Source organism: Leptonotus elevatus, chromosome 13, assembly GCF_054856555.1.
Source record: "Leptonotus elevatus isolate MCC_2025b chromosome 13, RoL_Lele_1.0, whole genome shotgun sequence".
NCBI lineage: Eukaryota > Metazoa > Chordata > Actinopteri > Syngnathiformes > Syngnathidae > Leptonotus > Leptonotus elevatus.
Genome location: NC_141251.1, coordinates 18,918,092 through 18,938,330, shown reverse-complemented (window position 1 = coordinate 18,938,330; position 20,239 = coordinate 18,918,092). Strand labels below are relative to the sequence as shown.

Genomic DNA, 20,239 nt, shown 5'->3' with positions numbered 1-20,239 from the left:
TTAAAGCCCTACCATTAACTAAATCATAAAGTCTAACCCAAACACTTAAAGGAATACAAGACTTATGAAAAACTGCCCAGCTATTCTGTGAAATGGTTCATTTCAACTCTCCGCTGAAAAAATTGTCAATTTATGTTGAGCGATTATGATTTGATAGCACTTTTTATGAATATTTTTGTAGTAAGTACAGTATCGGCCATTTTGGACAGTCACGTGATCATCGTGACGTGTCACGTGCATAAAACACGCATATATGACATGGCCGCTAATGACAACAAAGCCACTCATGAGGAAATAATTATTGTGTCCCACGGCGGACATCAAAGGTGGAATTACGCCCGATAGCAAAGAAGCACTTCTGCAAAAGCAGTACAGCCATGGAGGACTCACCAAAGATTTGTATCCAGCCGAAAGCCGGATGAAAGTGGCCAACTCATTCAGCCGGCCGGCTCATAGTGAGTCTAATTTGGGGACTGTCTACAAGTTGCATGTTACAGAGGCTCAAATTATCAGTCAAGTCACCATTGACACTGACTACGTTTACATGCAGGGACCAATATTCGGGTTATGGTCAGAATTTGGATTTCTGGAACAATCAAAATAACACGTTTACACGCTCAAGTTGACAGAGGTACCCCCGTATACATGCCGTTTGGAATAACTCGATGTAAGAGGGTGAAGGACGGACACCATCATGGCAGAAATAGACGTTATTTCCGCTTCTAACTTTAAATGGTCAATAAAATATATTATATTCATGTCACTTACCACGCTAAATAAAGTAGTCGGTTTCCTACTCGCTCCAGAAGTGTGATTCTTGTCGTCACACACCAGAAGCACTGACTTACTTTTTTGGGATAAAGCGGAATTATGTGTGTGTCATCTAATGTTCCTACACGGACGTGTATTGTTGAGCACTGCAAACTGGAGATAAGCATTGTTTAAGCATTACGAGTGATGTCGCGTCTGTCTCACATGAATAGTTAACGTGTCACAAACTGTGGCATTTTCACCATAGAGGCACAAAATAACGTAAAAACGCAGCGGAAAAATCCATGTATTTAAGCGAGGCCCGTGTAGGATGGCGCTGCACATACAAGTCGTTACTACAAAGACCAAGATTCCTTGCGAGTGCAAATAAGCGAAGAAGAGGAAAAGGAGACGAAGAAGAGGTTGTGAGCATGCGCACAACAAAAAGCAATGCCCCGTTGATTCGAGGTATTCCGATTGCGTTTATATGAACCAGTATTCCGGTTATGAAAGGGTTAACCCAAGGGGCTTATTCAGGTTTCTAAAGACGTTTCAAAAAGGATTATACTCTGATCAGAATTGGCGCAGTAATTGGGATAGAAGGCTTTCGTTTACGCATGGGATACGTCATCACGATCACGTGACCAGGATAATGGCGTTCACCACGGTATGTTCTTATTTTGATACTTAATCGGTTTAAAAGAAAATTCAGGGAATAAGATGCCAGAGATATTTGCACTTTTACTCTTTGTACACAATGCCTAATCCAATACTGGAAAATTAGTTATAAGTCTTGTATCGCTTTAACGCGAGTCAGGGTGTGACCATTTTGCAGCTTGTTGTCAACTGAAACGACCAATCACAGCAGAGTTTGGTCATTTGACGTTCGCAACCTGAGCCGGGATTCGTCTTTACATGAGCTTAGAGCAACTGTGATGTCATTTTCAGTCAAATTGCAAATGACAAAATTCCAGACAAGCAGCAAAACTGTCATGTTATGAAAATAAAGAGGACTTTCATTAAAACTGACATGACCTTTTTTGACAAGTCAAACACTGACATCATCGCAACAATACTCTTTAGCGACATTTCCTGTCTGCATTGCACCTATTTAACTGAACTTTATGACCCGGCGTTTCCACTGTACATCAACACTGGAACAACATTGGTCCATAGGTGTTAATTCAAGTTCACTTTTACATCCATTCAAGCATCAGCACTTCAGAAGGCATCAGCATCGTCAGGTAGATGTGTGTGCATGACATGCTGTATCAGTAAGGGCCAGAGAGGAGGGGAGCGCTACCTGACAGTGGCCTGTCAAGCCGGATAGGACGCGCTTTAACGATCGACTGTCTGCCGGGATCACGCGTGCACACACGGAATAGTCCAGCATCCAGCTGACAGCGGCCTGAGTGACATTTCCAAGCCTCAAAGGTTATTATAGATGTGAGAGGTGCATCGAGCACATCTGTAATGTCGTGTGGCCTTCCTAAATATCACACGCAATTACCGAAAGTGTAATATTATTTTTATTATTACATTAGGGGCTCTAATGTAATAATAAAATACAGTGTAATAATGCTTTAATTTGAAGCATGTGTCAAGAGGTTAAAATCACAATTTTAATAGTGAAACAATTTGATATTTTCATAAAATTTGTATTTGCATGCCATGGAAAGCATGCTGTCTAGCTAGCTAGCTAGTTAACTAGCACGCTAGTAATCTAGCTCATTATATTTGTATCTTCATTCTTACAAAAAAGTTATTTATATCTATCTATCTATCTATCTATCTATCTATCTATCTATCTATCTATCTATCTATCTATCTATCTATCTATCTATCTATCTATCTATCTATCTATCTATCTATCTATCTATCTATGTCTCTCGGCTGGCCTGGAAACGCTTTGGGATCCCGTCGGAGGAGGTGGTTGAAGTGGCTGGGGAGATAGAAGTCTGGGCTTCCCTGCTAAAGCTGCTACCCCCGCGACCGACCTCGGATAAGCGGCAGATGATGGATTATTATTATTATTATTATTGTATTACCATTTAAATCATTATTATTATTCTATTTATGCTTGTGGCATATAGTGACAGGTATAACAAATAACTGCTCAATTGGATGGCAAAAGGTAAAACCAACCTGTGTGTATCGGTCTGTTGCCATTCATACAACCGATTACAAAGTACATTTGTGACTAAACTGTGTTAAGATCAGTATTTCAGTATGAAAACTTTTTATTTTTGTTTGCTGGTTTACCGTCAGGTTTTTCTTATGCAAAATAAGTGCCTTGGCTCCACAGGTTGTAAAACACTGGCTCCTGATCTTAAAACTACTCTCAGATCAAATTACAATTATGCAATTTTAATAAGAAATTATTAAATACGTTATTTCATGGACATAAGATGTGTCATAATTGATATCTAATATGGATATTGTAATGTTTATCTTGTTATTATTCCCTCTACATTATGTGTGAATGAGCTCAATTCATGCTCTAAGTAGCTTTGGAACCTTAGTCATTTCTTCATTCACGTTCTAAACACCACCACACTGGATTTCAAACAAAACTGACAAGATGTGCTTTAATTGCAGACTTCCACCTTTATTTGGAAGGGATTTGCGGGATGGTCAACATTGCCTCCCAATTCTCGATACCCCAATCCGACGTCGGAAGTCGAAAAGTCCGTTGTAATGCGTATCGAGGACGAGGGCGTGTGTCAGCTAGCTGCTTGCTATATGCTAGCGTTGAATATCCTCAGGTTAAACTATGCTCCCGTTTGAAACAAAACACCACAGTCATGATTGTAGCCATTTCCAGCCAGTTGTAATTCTAATGTCTATTTTACCAGAAAGCTTGTGGATTTTGGATCAATAAAGACTCGGCAGCCAGTAGTCATCATGAAACCCGAGAAGCGTTACCCGACCTGTTGCAAGATGATTGCCTGTCGTATCACTAGAAGGATATGTATGGAGTTAAAATCATGCCAAAACCCTGCAAACAATAAATGTGATTTACGCACACAAAACGTGATCTACTCACACAAACACCTTTGAACGTTGTTCAATTTATCATCAATGATTAATCTATCTATCTATCTATCTATCTATCTATCTATCTATCTATCTATCTATCTATCTATCTATCAACATACCCAGCAAACCTCGCTTTTTAGCAAGCAATCTATGTATATCTCATACTTGTGTATGAGAAAAAGCATTCAGGATTTATATTTAAAAACATTTTTTTTTTTATTTTAGATAGTGTGTGGCACAGTAACATTAGCACTGACGCTAGTATTAAAACATGAGATGTATCCGGGACGCTGCTCTACTTTTATATGAAAAAAGTAGGTGTCCGTGGTTGCCATAGTAACATTTGAGCCACAAGGTAATACACCATTGTAATTACCCTAAAGCTGTTATTGTAAGCTAACCATATTATAGCACCCGTTCAATCACAGTTTACTCAGTTACCCGCTGTCGCTAACTACCGACAATCGACTCACAGCTTGCGATGCAATCTCGCTACAAAACGGTTCATGCAGTTAAACAACAGGGGCCACAACAGCAGCAATTGTACTGTAGAACAAGCCTGCCAGGGTGCACTGGTTTGACTACAGTAATCGACAGGCTGCAAACACACACACACGCACACACACACATGCACACACTTGAGAGAGGGGATCAATATTTGTCAGGCTAGCACCTTGTTCCAACAATAGCAGATTTAGCGCAGAGGTGCACCTGATTTACGCTTTGCCTTTGCGGCAAGTCATCAGCGAGAGCCAATTACTAAGTGCAACATTAACATGGGCCCCGCCGCTTGCTTTATGGCCCCCTCAGCTCGTCTCAGGTGCTGTCACCATAACGGATACTACACTTAAAAACGTGCTCACAGGAGTGAATTGTCAGTCTTGTCTTGATTTACCTCATATCATTTCCTAGCTATAGACAAAGATAACACGTTGTAAATTGACCCTGTTGGGAGGAGGGGGGTGGGTGGGGGGCATTGGGGGGCGTCAGGGGGATGTTCAGAGATATAGTTATATCACAGAGAATTGTTTTGCCCTTGTCTGACTCTGAATTGAGTGTGTTATTTGGTGTGTACAGTATGGATTCCTGCATTTAGTTGACCAAACTCTTCAGGATCCCTCTGATGTTTTTATGTGAGTAATGGGGGAGATCATGCTAAGAGCCTTAAAAAAAACACAGTCGCTGAGGAAATATTGCCCAATTTCCACGACTAGTCAACTCAAGAATTATTTTTTTTATTGACAAGCACTACCAGGTAGGATAATAGTACTTAATTAAGTTAGAGTTCCAAGCAACCATACCATATTAACAGGATATACAGCAATGATGAAAATATAAATAGTAAATAAGTCCACATGCTAGCATTAGCTTACTCTGATGACGCAGTATGATACAACACAGTTTCCACAGTACTACAGTGTACGCACAGTCTTCTCTCTGATTAAATTTGTGTCTTAAAGGTGGCAAACTGCCACATGCCGAAGTAAACAAAGGGTCTCCTCCATTGTTGTTGTTAGCACAATGTTGAGTGTTTTTTGTAGTTTTTTGACCGGCCAAAACTGAGCAAGTCAATTCTGAGCATCAGAAAGGCCAAATATTAAAATAACTGGAAGTTATGTCTCCTTATCAAGCACAACAGTTCTTTTCAGTTTGGAAGAATATGATTTTATTGTTTGTAGTATTTTTGTTTTGGGGGGATCGGGGGTGGGGAGGGGTGTTAACTGAAACAGTGGGGAAAAAAATCCTATAACTGTGCCATACCCAGACTAACCCTGCCTTCACATGCTAAGGGAAAGATGAATCTTACCACTTGGGCCTTGTTCAGACTGGCAGCCCAAATCCGATTTTTAGCCCATCCAGATTGAAAGTGGATAGCTCTTTTGTAGTCTGAACAGTTACAAAGCACATGAAATCAGATTTTTGCGGGAGGTAGTTTCATATTTGATTTAGACAAGATGCGTCTTAGTCTGATCAGCTCGAAACACTTAGAACGGATTTGACTGTCCGTGACGTCACTCTAGGCATGCAAAAACCAATGCGCCGGTGCTGTCAATATCCAATCGGTTCATTGCCCGACTGGTTTCTTGCATGCTCGGCAGTCAAACGCATTGACGGTTCCGCTGCCCTGTCAGCTCCTCTCATGCTCAACCGGAAATAGAGTGACAGTTTACGTTACTTGCGATAAAGCCGGTCTTGCTACCCTGTCAGTTCTTCACGTGCAACCGGAAATAGCGAATAAGTGCCCGGCCGTAGCCATATGGTCGTTCAAAAAGAAAGAAAGAAAGAAAGAAAGAAAAAAAGAAAGAAAGAAAAATTAAAACCGCTCAAGGCGTTTGCGAGGAACGGGAACTACAGAGCGGTAAACAGCGTCACACACTACACGCACTGGGCACCGCCTCCGTTCGACGTCGTTGCTACAGCAACCTGTCAGATTCGTCAATAATGTGACACATGAGTGCGATTCTCAAACATTGTGTGAGAAATAGTCACAGAGAATGCTGTGCAGCTTAAGCAAGATAGCAGTGCTAGCATTAGCACTGTGAAAAAAAGAAGAAGCCAATGTTAGTCATGGTTGCCACATTGGTAGCATGACTTATTTGTAATAGAGTTACTATAACAGTAAATTCGATTGGTTTTAAGTTTTATTTTTTTTAAATGTACTAACAAATAAAAAATAAGTCACGAAAAACGCATTTCCAGCTTTAGCAAAATAGTAGCACTAGCATTACTAAGCTATCATTAGCACTGTAAACAAGCCACCATTAGCCACCACTGTTATAAACTAAAAGTTATTGGTTTAAAGTTTTATGTTTTGGAATGTACAAGTAAGTACAAATCAAAGAGAGGTGATAAACGTACATGTCAAGCAGAAATGTTGCTCATTTCCGCGTCCCTTTTGAATTCTGAGCTGCCAGATCCCTTGCTCTGCCTCTTTTTCCTAGTCTAATGCCCAGTTGTGAGCAAACAATTAAGGGTATTTTTTTATTTTCCTGAAGCCCAACATAACAGGTAAATGCAAAGGCTGTTTGGGTGTGCCAGCGACCCTCCATAAGTGTGCCTAAATGATTGCCACGTCGTCAATCTTTCCTAGATCATTTTAATACACGACCGCCAGGCTTATACTGACAGTATGACAAAAAGTATTGTTTTGTTTTTTTAAACTGCAAACTCCCTCTTTAATGTTAAAACTTTATTGTACTGAATGTTCAGCTTACATGTGCATGACAGTATCGTTTGTGTGTGGTAAGAATTTTCTTCCCCCTCCCATGCAGTGCTTGATAAGTAAGAACATTAGTTTTATGCCACTTGCCAAGCTCAAATGAAAAGAGAGCTGACTTTAATAGCACTGCAATTAATCGGCCCAATAGACAGACAGCTAAAAGTCGAGATATTGACTTCATTAAGGATAATGTATGATGTCATTAAGTCAGCTGGGTCACCTTGTGTATCACACGCGGCGCTTAATATATTGGCATTTTCTATGAAGAAGATAAATTCCGATGTAGCGGGATGAAGCTGATTAGAAAATAATTTATCTGCCGAGGCAAAGGGCTGGGAGACCTCAAGAGGCAACCAAAATGGATAATGTGGTAGCAATCATACTTAATTAGAGCCCAGATGGATCTGCTGCAGCAATTTAATCATTATTGTTTGGCTCTAATCTACAAAGACGAACACTCGCAGCACCGGCATCTTTCCACCGATGAGTCGGCGGCCTCATTTATTTCCCGGCGTTTAAAAGATTCACAGGAGTATAAACTCATCAGGAGTGTAATGCATGTACAATTAAATTCATATATTAATCTCGCCATTACACAACTCAACTTTAGAATATTTCAAACATAACTAAATGCTTTGGCTAAGGGATGGGATACATGATTGATTAATTTGATAATTTGTGGCATTGATTCATTATGTGTGGAGGCAATTGACAGGCTGGAGGTGGAAGCTCTTGATTCAGCGTGCCAGGAAATAATTGAGACGCCCTGGTTCACTAAAATATTTATCGTTTTTATTGTTGCGTTATGGATTGTTACAATTATTAATATTGTTTTCTGTTTTACATATATATTCTTCAAAGTGTTTTTGATTTTAGTTAGATGAATATAACTGTGGTAGAATGTGGTCTGTTTTCCCCCTAAGGAAGTGAGGTGTCAGAATCCACACAGCAGGTATGCAGGAATCTCTGGAGCCAGCTCTCCCGAGGTCAATAGTTTATCTAGGAAGCCAATTGTATACCTCATGTTTGTTAAGGACTGGAAGAACTCAATAGGAGTTGGCCAGATTGTATCTCACTCTGCTGACAGGACAAGATCAAAAGGGGGGCCTGGTAGAGGGAGAGGGGGGCCCAGTGTGGCCCACATCCCGAAGGAAGAGATAAGAGAGGGGGGTGTAGAATTGGGGTGACAGGAAATATCACATGCTGAGAAAGGGCCGAATGGTCAATGAGGGGGAGGGAACCATATGTATAAATGCACGCATGAACTTTGTAAAGAGCACATCTGTGGGTGAGCTGCGATGATTGAGCAGTACTACAGGTGACTTTCAGAATCTGAAATAAAGCTGGCAAACTTGTTCACAGATTTCCACTTTGAATTTATTTGAACACGCAGAAATCAAGGAAATGATTTCCAACAATTGGTGACCCCGAACGCTGAAGGAGGTAAGAGGATTTCGAGCTGCAGTGATTAATGAACGAATGGAACTTCTAGGCGCCTAAATAATTAATTACAGTAAGTGGAGACGTTGATCCACTAGAGGAGTTCTGTATGTTTGAAATCATTGCAACTTGTTTTCGTCTGCTAAATTGTGTAAATTTGTACATGAAATCTGTTTGAACAAAGTTGTAGTTTGATGTCGTTCTAAAATTTTCTGCGACATTGAACTATAAACACGTACGTGGGGTGGAGCATGTGGTGATGAATGTGCTGGCCCGGACCGGTGAATGCGCGAGGCTGCTGGGGACAGGGCCATGTTAACAGGAAGAAGCAGCGTCTTTTGTTTTTTTTTTAATTTGTAAATGTTATTCTGTTTTGGCGTTGTGAAGGATTCGATAGACTATGATATTTATTTTTTGAATATAAGGATAAAGAGGTTACGGGGTTTCGTGGATATTTGAAGATCCATTGGTAAATCTGAAGATCATAGTAGACGCGCCTGCCCTTGGCAGTTTTGGTTGGTTCAGGACTGTTCTTTTTGGTAGTACATGTCGCCTGTATTAGACGGTCCATTTCACGTAATAAGTTATTTTAAAAGTGCGCGCGCTGTTGAAATTGAACAGTTGGGGGAGTCAGGTCGATTGCAACGGACATTGGGTTTTAAACGTTGTATTTGCGATCGATAGATTACGTGTGATTTTTTTTTGATTTTGCGCTGAAAGAGCGCCTTGCATGACATATGCAGTAAAAGAGAGGCAGTTTTGACACTGTGGAATTGGATCACGTGATTCGTTGTCTGTGTACGTTCTGTGAGTCTTTGTGTATTCGTTGTGTGTGTACGTTCTATGTTGTGTTGTGCGTGCTGTGTGTTTTGTGGGCTTCTGTGATTGCTTGTTGTACGGTTGTTTAAACGTTGTTGAATTAATTTACCCTATTCGAACTATCATATTGTAAAGTGAGACGTCACTGCATTGATAAATATTAATACTACTTGCGTAAGATAAGAAACCGAAAGTAAAATAGCCTGTGAACAAAATGGAGGCGATTTCGACCCGGATACAGTATGGTTTGTCCTGAATGCGCTTCCGGTTTAGAGTCGGGACTTGTGAGTCGCCGTGAGGAAAAAAGTGTCGATATACAGTGAAAAAACGAACTATGGATCGATTGTATAAAAAGCTTTCGCTGGACAAAATGGTATGTCAGACGTTTGTATTTTCTTTGTTGGTAATGAAAAAAGGCTGAATTTGGTACTAAAATGACTCCAGCATTGTTGGAGTAGTTTACGGGTGATGTGTTCGGAGTTAACCCGTTTACTGAAATCACCGTATGGAACTGCGGTTTAAATGCTATAAGATTTGTGGACAACGAATTGATAGAATAACACCGTTTATTATTATAATGACTAAAGAGTGTGTGCGTTTGCATTTGAGTGAGGGGTAGAGAAGTACGACGAAATTGTAGACATGAGGATCAAATGATGAGGAATGCTAGAATGTTGGCGATGGGCAGTTCGGTTAAAATTGCTAGAGAAGCGTTGGTAAAAGCGGGTGCTAAGGATGTGGCTAATTGTGATGCTAACATTGTTGACAAAGCATGTGCTTTTAAATTGGACCTAGCTTCTAAGAAAAAAGGTGGGGGCTGCTCTGTTGGAAGTGTTTGGATATTGGGAGGTTTTGTTTGATTTTCTTCAATATTCTTAACTGTAAATTGGTTTTGTGTGAGTTTAGACTGGTGAGATGATGGCAGATGGAATAAGGTAATGAAAAGGAGTTTGGTAAAATGGGTTTTGCGATGTTGAGGGATGCTAAATGAAGACATTTTCTCTCCTCCTCTGTATGGAAAAAGAGGGGGTTTGAGTTTGAGTGGGGGATTAGTCATGTGTCCTCGTATTGTGAGTTTTTCTCTTTCATAGATAAGAGAAGGATGATAAAACAAAATAAGTAACAGTTTTTTAAGGCTGTTGCTAAGTTCTTGTAGAAAAATATTAATTTGGTGTTTTTATTTTTTAGTGACTGCATTTGACAGTCTTTTATGCTATACTGTTTTTGATAAAGACGAGCCAGGTTAACTTTTTCTTTTCGGGACAAATGAATAAAGAGTAATGATAAAATGATAGCATTTTGTATTGAGCTATGTTGAGTTAAAATAATTATCCCTATATCCGTACAGCTGTGGCTGGATTTAGGATAGTTGAATGAGAAGTTATGAATGTTTTTGTAGTCAACATAATGATTATGATGTTTAATATTTGTTTTTTCTGAGTGTGTCATTTCAGAAACTGATGTTTAAGTTCCAAAGCGGATGGGGTTTGATGACTATCTGCAAACGGGATGCGCCCAGCTCTACGGATACGTTGTATTTGCAAGTATTTCTAGTGGCTGTTTTTGAGGGGCATTCTAAAAAGAACACGTTTGAAATAAGATAATAAGAAAACGGGAAGTGAAATATCTTGCTATAATCCCACATCCTCAGTCTGTCATTTTTAATGCATTGCATCAACGAGTGTGCATTTTTTGGTCAGGTGAGCTCTCAGAAAGACTATGTGTCATCAAGCCCGCCATTGCAGACAGCAATTTCCAACGTTTGGATGTACGTGACAAAGAGTCAAAGAGCTTCGCGCCGCAGCACAGTCATTCTCCTCCCGTGCCGACAGACAATCATAATGCTCAAATTCCTCAATGCCCAGTGACTGTGTACACGTCTCATTCCAGTGACTTCTCCCCTATGGCTGTTTTGCATCCAGAGGAAATCTAAATGCCTGCTCTGAACATTGCTGCCACAGCAGCCGCCCTGCTGGCCAGGACTGAACATTGACAACAGCTGCCGTCCTGCCTTTTGCTGGAGGACTGGACAAAGACTAAAAAAAAAAAAAAAAAAAAAAAAACGATGGAGGTCCGAATGGGGTGTGATCTTGCTCAAGGAAATGCTACACGAGTGGTATGCAAGGCATTTTTAATGTGTTGGATGGGGAACTGAGATCTATAGCAAAGTATTTCAGGAAATTGAACACGACATATGTGAATTTGGAATGAGGAATTGAAAAAAAAATTATTTCAATCTTAGTTCCTCTATTTTTTTGTTGAGAAGGGCCTACTAAATGTCTGGCTATTTTCTTGGGATAATCAGTTTCTGAATTGGTACAATGGGAATTTAACTAATACGATACGATATACTTTTGTTTTCCCTGTGGGGAATTTATTTTATTTTTTCTGGGCTCCGTCCAGCTGCAGTTAAAGTTGAATATGAAGTGCAGCATTAAGTAGAAGTCTTCCCAGAAGTCTTCACGATAGTATATGTTATAAATATGTGTTATCTAAGTGTATGTTCTATAGACATAATATTGAAACTTACATCTTATCATACTGAGATATTGTTATTCAACAAATAACTGATAATTTGATGATTCATTTTCGATTATTATTTTTTTTCTCACAGCACTGTGATTTGTTAATCCCAGAGATATTTTTTGTGCTGTGTTTTTACGAGCCCCACTAATCTGTAGAAGAGGTGGGGTTGATTGGTAGTTTCTGAATCATTTTTAGTTTGCTTACATCTAGTGGTATTGTTTTTCATGTCTCCAAAGTTTTCACATTTAGTGTTTTAGTTTTTATCTGATTGTGCTAATTATTTGCAGTGTTCTGCGGCTATCTCGGTTGCCTCACATTCTGGTTTTGGGAGTTGTGAATTTTACGACGTCTTTTGCGGGGGCTGTGGTCTGGCAGTTCTTCTTTATGAGCTAACGGGGTTTTTTGATGTGTCTTCCTTTGAAGTGCAATGCGTGTTTGTAAAGATCTGTAGATCTTTGCCAAAATGAGGGAGGAATGAACAGAAGGACAGTTCATGTTTAAGATATTAACCAATGTAGATGAATTAGAACATTCAATACAAAATTAAAAGGTTGTGGGTTAGAGAATGACAAACAAACTTAAAAACAAAATTACAAAGGTTGTGGGGTATCGCCTACACTCCATTCGACAGGGTGAGTTTGAAAGTGATAATCCACAGGAAATCGATCGCAAAGTAAGTCTGAAGCAAGCAAGGACAATAATGCATATTCGCCGAATGAAGGTAATTATATTATATTATATCTTTTATCTCAGAATCACATGTGAAAAATGTAATGTTTGGAGCCCAGTGTTTGCAAAAGAGTATAGATAATATGAATATATGTGAGTTTTTCCCAGCATGCCAGGATTCGGCCGATCATGAGATTCTGGGAAGAGAATATATGATATGCTAGTAAAATGATTCCTTTCAGGATGGTGAAAGGCACAGTCATGCAAATTTAGAACTGTAAATGTCGAGGTAAAAAAAAATTACCTACAATTATATGAAATCTATTTGAAAATTAAATATTTACGAGCTTTGTCTGTTGTATTAATGAATGAGCGAATGTCATTCAACTCAATCAAAGGCTGGGCTCTGTTTCAATGTCACAAAAATAGATATTTTCCTGTTCCAACAGTGCAGTACCTACGGATCTTAATCAAATAACATTTACTAATCCCAACTAACAAAAACTATCAGGGTTTTTCCTCAAAATAAAATTTATGTGTGTTTGTGAGAGACTAAATGAAAATGTTCTGCACTCAGGAGAACGGCCCCAGGGGGTGACGGAGAGGAAATGTTGTGCAGTTCGCTGCACAGAAAGGAGGATGAAGACGACATTCCACATCTGGTCTACAAGGTTGCCGGAGACGTGCCAGGCTCAGCTATCTTATCAACTGATGATCATCAATCTCATCACCTCCAACTGGGAAAACAACGTCAGCTGATGTCCCGATCTAGGAGCCACGTCAACTGATGATCCAGTTTCCGGCTCAGGAGCTGTCGTTTGAGGACATCATTCAATCTTATTGAACGAAGATCAAGAGCAAGTGCCTTTTCTTGGGCAATCATTCCTTTGATCAGTCACATTTTGGGCAGAATAATCCCAGGTGACAAATCGAAGAATTTGGGTAGTCTACCCCAAATTCTTGAAGAAGAAACGAACTATTGCGACACTCTTTTCATTCAAAAAGACCTTCAAAGAACTTCATTACGAGATGGCTTCAAAGCTGAAAACATATCCTTCTGCTGTACTGCGACCTTTCTTCTCATGATGACTTGGTACTTTTTTCAGCCTTTTGACACAACTTTGAACACAATTACAACGTATCGTATTAAGCGAAGTATTAAGTCTACATATAATCCCTGGGTCACATTCTGGACTTATGAGAAATCAATTGCTGTGACAGTTGCTCCAAATACAAACACTTCTGTTAAAATTCCTATTAGATCCTTAAAGGGATTTGGTAAGGGGAGACAGACTAAGGGGGAAGATTGGATAAGATACTGGTGGTATTTGACAGGTCATGTACGACGAGATTGGAATGCTCTGATAACAACACAGGATGGAAGATACTGGCGTCCGGGAACTAGTGAGGAGGCAGTCTTCTTTAGCAAAAGAATAACATTGCGTAATATGGGGGGGCGACTCTATATGAACTTTATTTTTCCAGAAGGGGAATTACGGTCGCCTAACACAACAATTGATAACGCCTCCTGTTTTGGATTTTTGTTGTGGGCCTGGTTCTCCGGACATGACCCATATTTCCCCATTTTAGTATGCGTAAATAAAACAATGAGTAATTTAGAACAGCCATAAATGACTAAATACACAATGGAGAGCGGAGTAAAGGCGGTCAGCGTACCAACTGAGGGAATAGTTGAGAGGTTTCGGGTTACAAAAGGATTTTCGGGGGGCAGTAACAATTGGCTATTATTGGCGAATGAAGCGGCTCGAGCCTCTGATAAAGACAATTGTGTGGTATGCGTAGGTCCGCGGCCTCTATTGAGAATCATTCCGGCTAAAATAGATGATCACTGTATATTGGAACTAATGAATAAGGCTGTCCCCAATGTCAAATGCTCAAAATGGGATAAGGTGTATCCCCTCGTCGATTGGCAGAAAACTAAACCAGTATTTTCAAACACAGTTGCAAATGGTAATTTTACATGTATTAAAATGACAGGCACTGGAGAACAATTGGGAAAATTAAATCAGATTACTCAGTGCGTGTCGATAGTAGATGTGGGACAGAAGTTCCAACCGAAATCCAGAGCGGACATATACTGGTGGTGCGGTGACAACAGAATATTTGATAAGTTGCCTTTAAATACTAAAGGATATTGTGCCCTCATAACCCTTCTCATGCCAGTACAAATCTACCCCATCTCTATTGATAATCTGTTACAAATGATTGATAATTGGGAACCAAAACCTCCTTCCTTCCAGAGGACCAAAAGACATTCTTGGCAAGAGCAGAATGTTCCCACCTACATTGATGCAATTGGAGTACCAAGAGGTGTGCCAGATGAATACAAATTAACTGATCAAGTACTCTCAGGATTCGAATCTGTAATTTGCTGGTGGTGCACCATAAACAAAAATGTAGATAGAATTAATTCACTGCGCTAATAACGATTTGCGGTTGTTGTTTTATTCCATGTATTCGTTCACTTTGCCAAAGACTTATTATCACTATGATTGAGAAACAGGATGTACAAAATAAGTCGTCTCATATGATGGTAGCTGTTGCTAATCAATGGATGTCTCCTGTTGCTTCGAATGAGGGGGATGAGGATGCCGCTGGCATTTTCCTTTAAAAACAATATCTAATGTGTTGAACTATAGAATAGTTCAAATGAGGGAATGTTACAATTATTAATATTGTTTTCTGTTTTACATATATATTCTTCAAAGTGTTTTTGATTTTAGTTAGATGAATATAACTGTGGTAGAATGTGGTCTGTTTTCCCCCTAAGGAAGTGAGGTGTCAGAATCCACACAGCAGGTATGCAGGAATCTCTGGAGCCAGCTCTCCCGAGGTCAATAGTTTATCTAGGAAGCCAATTGTATACCTCATGTTTGTTAAGGACTGGAAGAACTCAATAGGAGTTGGCCAGATTGTATCTCACTCTGCTGACAGGACAAGATCAAAAGGGGGGCCTGGTAGAGGGAGAGGGGGGCCCAGTGTGGCCCACATCCCGAAGGAAGAGATAAGAGAGGGGGGTGTAGAATTGGGGTGACAGGAAATATCACATGCTGAGAAAGGGCCGAATGGTCAATGAGGGGGAGGGAACCATATGTATAAATGCACGCATGAACTTTGTAAAGAGCACATCTGTGGGTGAGCTGCGATGATTGAGCAGTACTACAGGTGACTTTCAGAATCTGAAATAAAGCTGGCAAACTTGTTCACAGATTTCCACTTTGAATTTATTTGAACACGCAGAAATCAAGGAAATGATTTCCAACAGGATCCAATATTGTTATCATGACTGTCTGATGTGACACTTGATATGACGTGTTTTACTATATGCTCTGTTTTCTAAATTCATGGATAACAATAGTAATTGTATACTGGCGTTAAAAAGATTATTTCAGTTGGAGAACCTGTACACACATGACTGAAACAAATGTATGCATTTTACTACCCCCAGGTGGCCATGGCACACAAACCAAAAGGAGCAGCAGTTCTTTGCATTTTGCATTGTATTTAAATACGCAATGCCATTTCTGTACTGTACTTCAAGAGTACAATATTATAGAGTGTTGTTTTTCTTCTTACAAACACATAACACACATTTTTGTTATTATTTGGGGGAGGCTGGAATGGATTAATAACATTTCCATTCATATAAATTGGGAATGATGATTTGAGATCCAAATGCTTTGTGTTGTACTGATGTTTTGTCATATCAGTGCACATTTCAATCCATTGTCACAAGAAACACAAAATGGTGTCAACTATAGGAAGCTAAGTTTTGTCCATGTTATGGCACAACCCGGAGGGTAGCATCACCCTACTTAGTATATCATTGACATGGAAACTGGATTTCAGAACATTGAAAAAGCTTTGAGAGATGTCATTACAAAATTATATCTACAAAAAGAAAAAGCATTTGCATTGTTAAATGTTCATCCCTACTTTGGTTTAATGTGCAACACAATGACATTAAAGGCCATCTTATCCTTTGTGTATTTCCCTCCGGACTATTGAGAGGTACAGAACATCCACTACTTTCTACAGCGACCTTGCCACCTTTTTTTCTTTTTCTTTTTGTGGTGTGTGAGTGTGTGTGAGTGTGTGTATGTGTGTGTGATTATCGGCAGTTTCTCATCTGGCCGGAGCGCCGCTCATTTGTCATGATTATTGCTTAGTTCTGGCCTGTCATTGGCTGCGAGAGATCAATGGCTTTGGACTCTCCCTCTTTTGTATGGGCAGCCCAAACAGCCTTTTCTCTGCTAAATGAGGCTTTCCCTCCATCCATCCATCCATGCAGCTTTCCCTCGATCGCTCTCCCTCTCTCTTTCCCTCCACAGTCATTTCATCAATTTGGTAGTCTATACATCTTTCTTTTTCCAATCAGCGCTGACATAGTGTCTTCTCTCGCAGGCATTGCAAATAGCAAACTGTGGAGTCGTGGCGAGCCATTTGTTATTCCTAAAGGATTTCCGTTTGTTTCCAAAGCAGGGTTCAAGTGAAGACAGCTGCTATTCAAATTATTTTGCTTTTACTTTTAAGCGCCTTAAGTTAACGCAATAATAATGTTGTGGGGCTTTTGGCAAATATGAGGTGTAAAACCTGGGTAATCATTCAGATAACTTACAATATTGCTCCATTGCGTTCATAATGGATTTCACAAGTCACAGAATCTTGCAGTCTGGTAGTTATGGGCAATACCACCAAATATCTTCCCAGTACGATAAATGGTGATACCCATTCACATTTCTGATGAATAGAATCACTCAAAAGCCTCAAAGTCACTTTACCAACATATTTTGAAAATGCAGTATAAAAACTGCAAATTATTTTTTACTGAGATATTGAAAAACTAGAAATTCATAGTTGTAGATGACCACCCAGTGGACTGTGAGTGAGTTCTGCACGCAAAACAAAACAAAAACTCAGCAGGATCCATGCTATGCTTGTAAAAAGAGATAAAGCTAAAACCAGCAGCCAAAAGCTCACAGCAAATATATGACCCTTTAACCTCGTGTATTTATGAGTGGTAATTAGTGAGCTAAGACTGTTGACTTTATAACCTTTGCTTGTTGCCAGTCAGGTTGTTTTGTACTTCCTCACGCTTTTACGAAAAACGATCTTAGCTGTTGGCACTCGCTTATCGATTGCAGATTCCAAGCAAAAATAACAGAGTCAGTGTGCAATCTAAAACTGCATTATGAGATTAATTGTGAAAAACTAATGGTGGGACATCAACAAACATTTGACTTTGCAATTAATTATGCATTAATGCCTTTCAATTTTATAGGATACATTTTGGTCAAAAACAGACACATACTTTAAGTTAACTTAAACACCGGTCACTTATGTTGCATGCTTCCAAACCTTGCCGAGTGTCAAACCAAATCAAGAAGGTGGCATTTCCACTATCAGTGTACTAGGAATACTAGTGCTAAAAATTATTTAAACAACAAAGCAGTATGCTGAAAACTCAAACGAAAGATACAGGCTCATATAGATGCACAACTCCCTTCAAAATAGGGCTGCAGCTGATGAATATAATTAGAACCTATTACTACAGAATTCCCCATCGATTAATCAAGAAATCGGATACAAATTAATTTAAAAGGCAGAGCCTGGCCTGGTGAGTGATATGGGAGTCAGTAAATGTTGAAGTGGCTGGCTGTTGACTAATTGAGTTATTTGATTAATTTTTGCAGCCCTACTTTGTTGTGTTAAGCCATCTGTTTACACACATTGCACAGGCACAATGAAGGGAAAACAATTCGGAGATTGAGAAATTTAACCGTAACCCACCAAATGACGTCTTTGTTTCAGTTACTGAGAGAAACAAGACTTGCTCGTACTAGAACTTGCTACAAAATGTTTTGTATTATAGTGATAGACCTGTAAAAACATACCTGGTAGCCCAATCCTGATTGGATGCAGATTTTTAAAATCTAAGCCTTGCTCTCTTTACTTCACCCCGAGATTTAAAATGGAATTCGTATGCCTGGGGTAATAACTTTGGTAGATAGTCAGACTAGTGAAAACAAGACGGGCCTAAAAGATCCTCATTAAAATCCATGCACACACTCTAAATCAATTTCTCCAGCTGAAAATCACACAAGTGAACAAATCACCCCATGATGATCTGTAATGATAAGTTCTCGGAATAACTCATGTGTGATTCCGCGGTCAGTGGTCTTTCAAATATCACGATTTATATTTGTAGAAAATGAGTGTGTAATTTAATGTCAAAGACGCCACGAGAACTTTAATTACGGGCTTTTAATGAGGAATAAATTACAGCTAGACTAATTGCTTATGAATGTGAAGACACAGATCATGGCGCCGTCTACTGTACCAGGGATCCTGCAATGGCTGCAAAACCAACAGATGCGTTTTAGCGCATAGTTTCTGGGCGAGATGCATACTGTACTCCTTTACTATCTAGCCAAGCAGAGTCATAAAGCACTGCACTCGGTGGACGTAAGAGTAAAAAGCACATCATGAAAATGTCATGGAGATTTGTGTTCCGCCAAGACAATGTGGGAAACCTGACATTGTCATTACTGAGTCTTGACACGCCGCATCACTCACGTGCTGTATCAGCATGACACAAATGAAGCGCCATCACACGGAAACAGTAAATTGCTCCACTGTGAATGACACGACACACTAAAAGCCGAGAATCGAAGGCAGCTTTTTCTTAAACTGCTCAAAGGTCGAGACAGAGGAGATGAGCATCATTCAATGTACTTTTTTTTAAATTGCAATGGGCTAATCCTGAACTGTAATTATCATCTTGTTGCTGTCTGAGATCTCCCAAGGAAAACCACAATATAAGTCAAGTCGACTTTTAACCTTGGCCATGATTATAGTTCAGCGACAGCAAATTTGGATGAGCATGTGAAGCGAAGGAGCTCGTCAGTCAGCAACAACTGATTAAGAATTGAGTCGATTTTGTGGAATTGGTTCCTGATTAAACGGCTCTTTAAGCAATAGAGGCAATATGCAGTCGAAGACTTGTCTACAACCAGCAGAGGGAAGCCGATTCAACTGGCTTGCTGTCTAAACAAGAAAAACATGACTGCCACTGAAGGAAGTTGAGCTACAACCATGCATACTTCAGATATAACTCTGCCGGGCAGCATAGTGTCCTCAATACAACACTTGCATGGAAACAGGAGTCAAGAACATTATAAAATATATATGAAAAGTAACTTAATAATTTTACTGATAGCCTGTTGAAAATGTTTGCAATCTTCCCTATAAGTCTGACATAAGATTTTGCGACTAAAATGGAGACTGCCAATTTTGCAGTATGAATATTTCAACACCAACAACAATTAGGCTAGTCAAAGCTAGCAAGGCTAACCGCTATTCTCATCCGAAACCAGTTTATCTTCATACTCCCTGACCCACGCGCACTGTGTCGCCATGTTGGCCGCAACAACGGCAGTAGCAGACGGGCTTCGCTATAAAGTGGACGATTGAAGTCAACTTCAAGCTTTAAACATCGATATGAAGTATTAAAGCTGAATCAGTTAAACCTCTACTTGGTGTTATTTCTAATACTTGGTGTCAAGTCAATACCATATGAATCATTGGATGAGAAGATTTGTTATTGTTGCGTGACTAGCATAAGTGGCTAGAAGTGACAAACATAAACACGAATGCTAGCTAACCCTGTTGTTGTGCCTGAGCTGTGGGCATAAGCGCACTACACACCACATTTTCCACTTTGCTGTAGCGGCCCTTTGTCTCCTCTCAGCTAAA

At 39.7% G+C, this 20,239-nt stretch overlaps 1 protein-coding gene and 1 long non-coding RNA gene across 3 annotated transcripts in view; one reads left to right on the top strand and one right to left on the bottom strand.

Moving 5' to 3' along the window:
* lrmda (leucine rich melanocyte differentiation associated) overlaps positions 1 to 20,239 on the bottom strand; it is a 287,131-nt gene that overhangs the window by 137,723 nt on the left and 129,169 nt on the right. The window lies entirely within an intron of this gene.
* LOC147164125 (uncharacterized) lies at positions 7,836 to 15,688 on the top strand. Of its 2 annotated transcripts, none has more exons than XR_015096909.1 (2): positions 7,836 to 9,641; positions 13,041 to 15,688. It is a non-coding gene; the product is annotated as an uncharacterized LOC147164125 (long non-coding RNA). The 2 variants fall into 2 exon arrangements; XR_015096910.1 differs by having other exon boundaries at positions 7,836 to 12,515.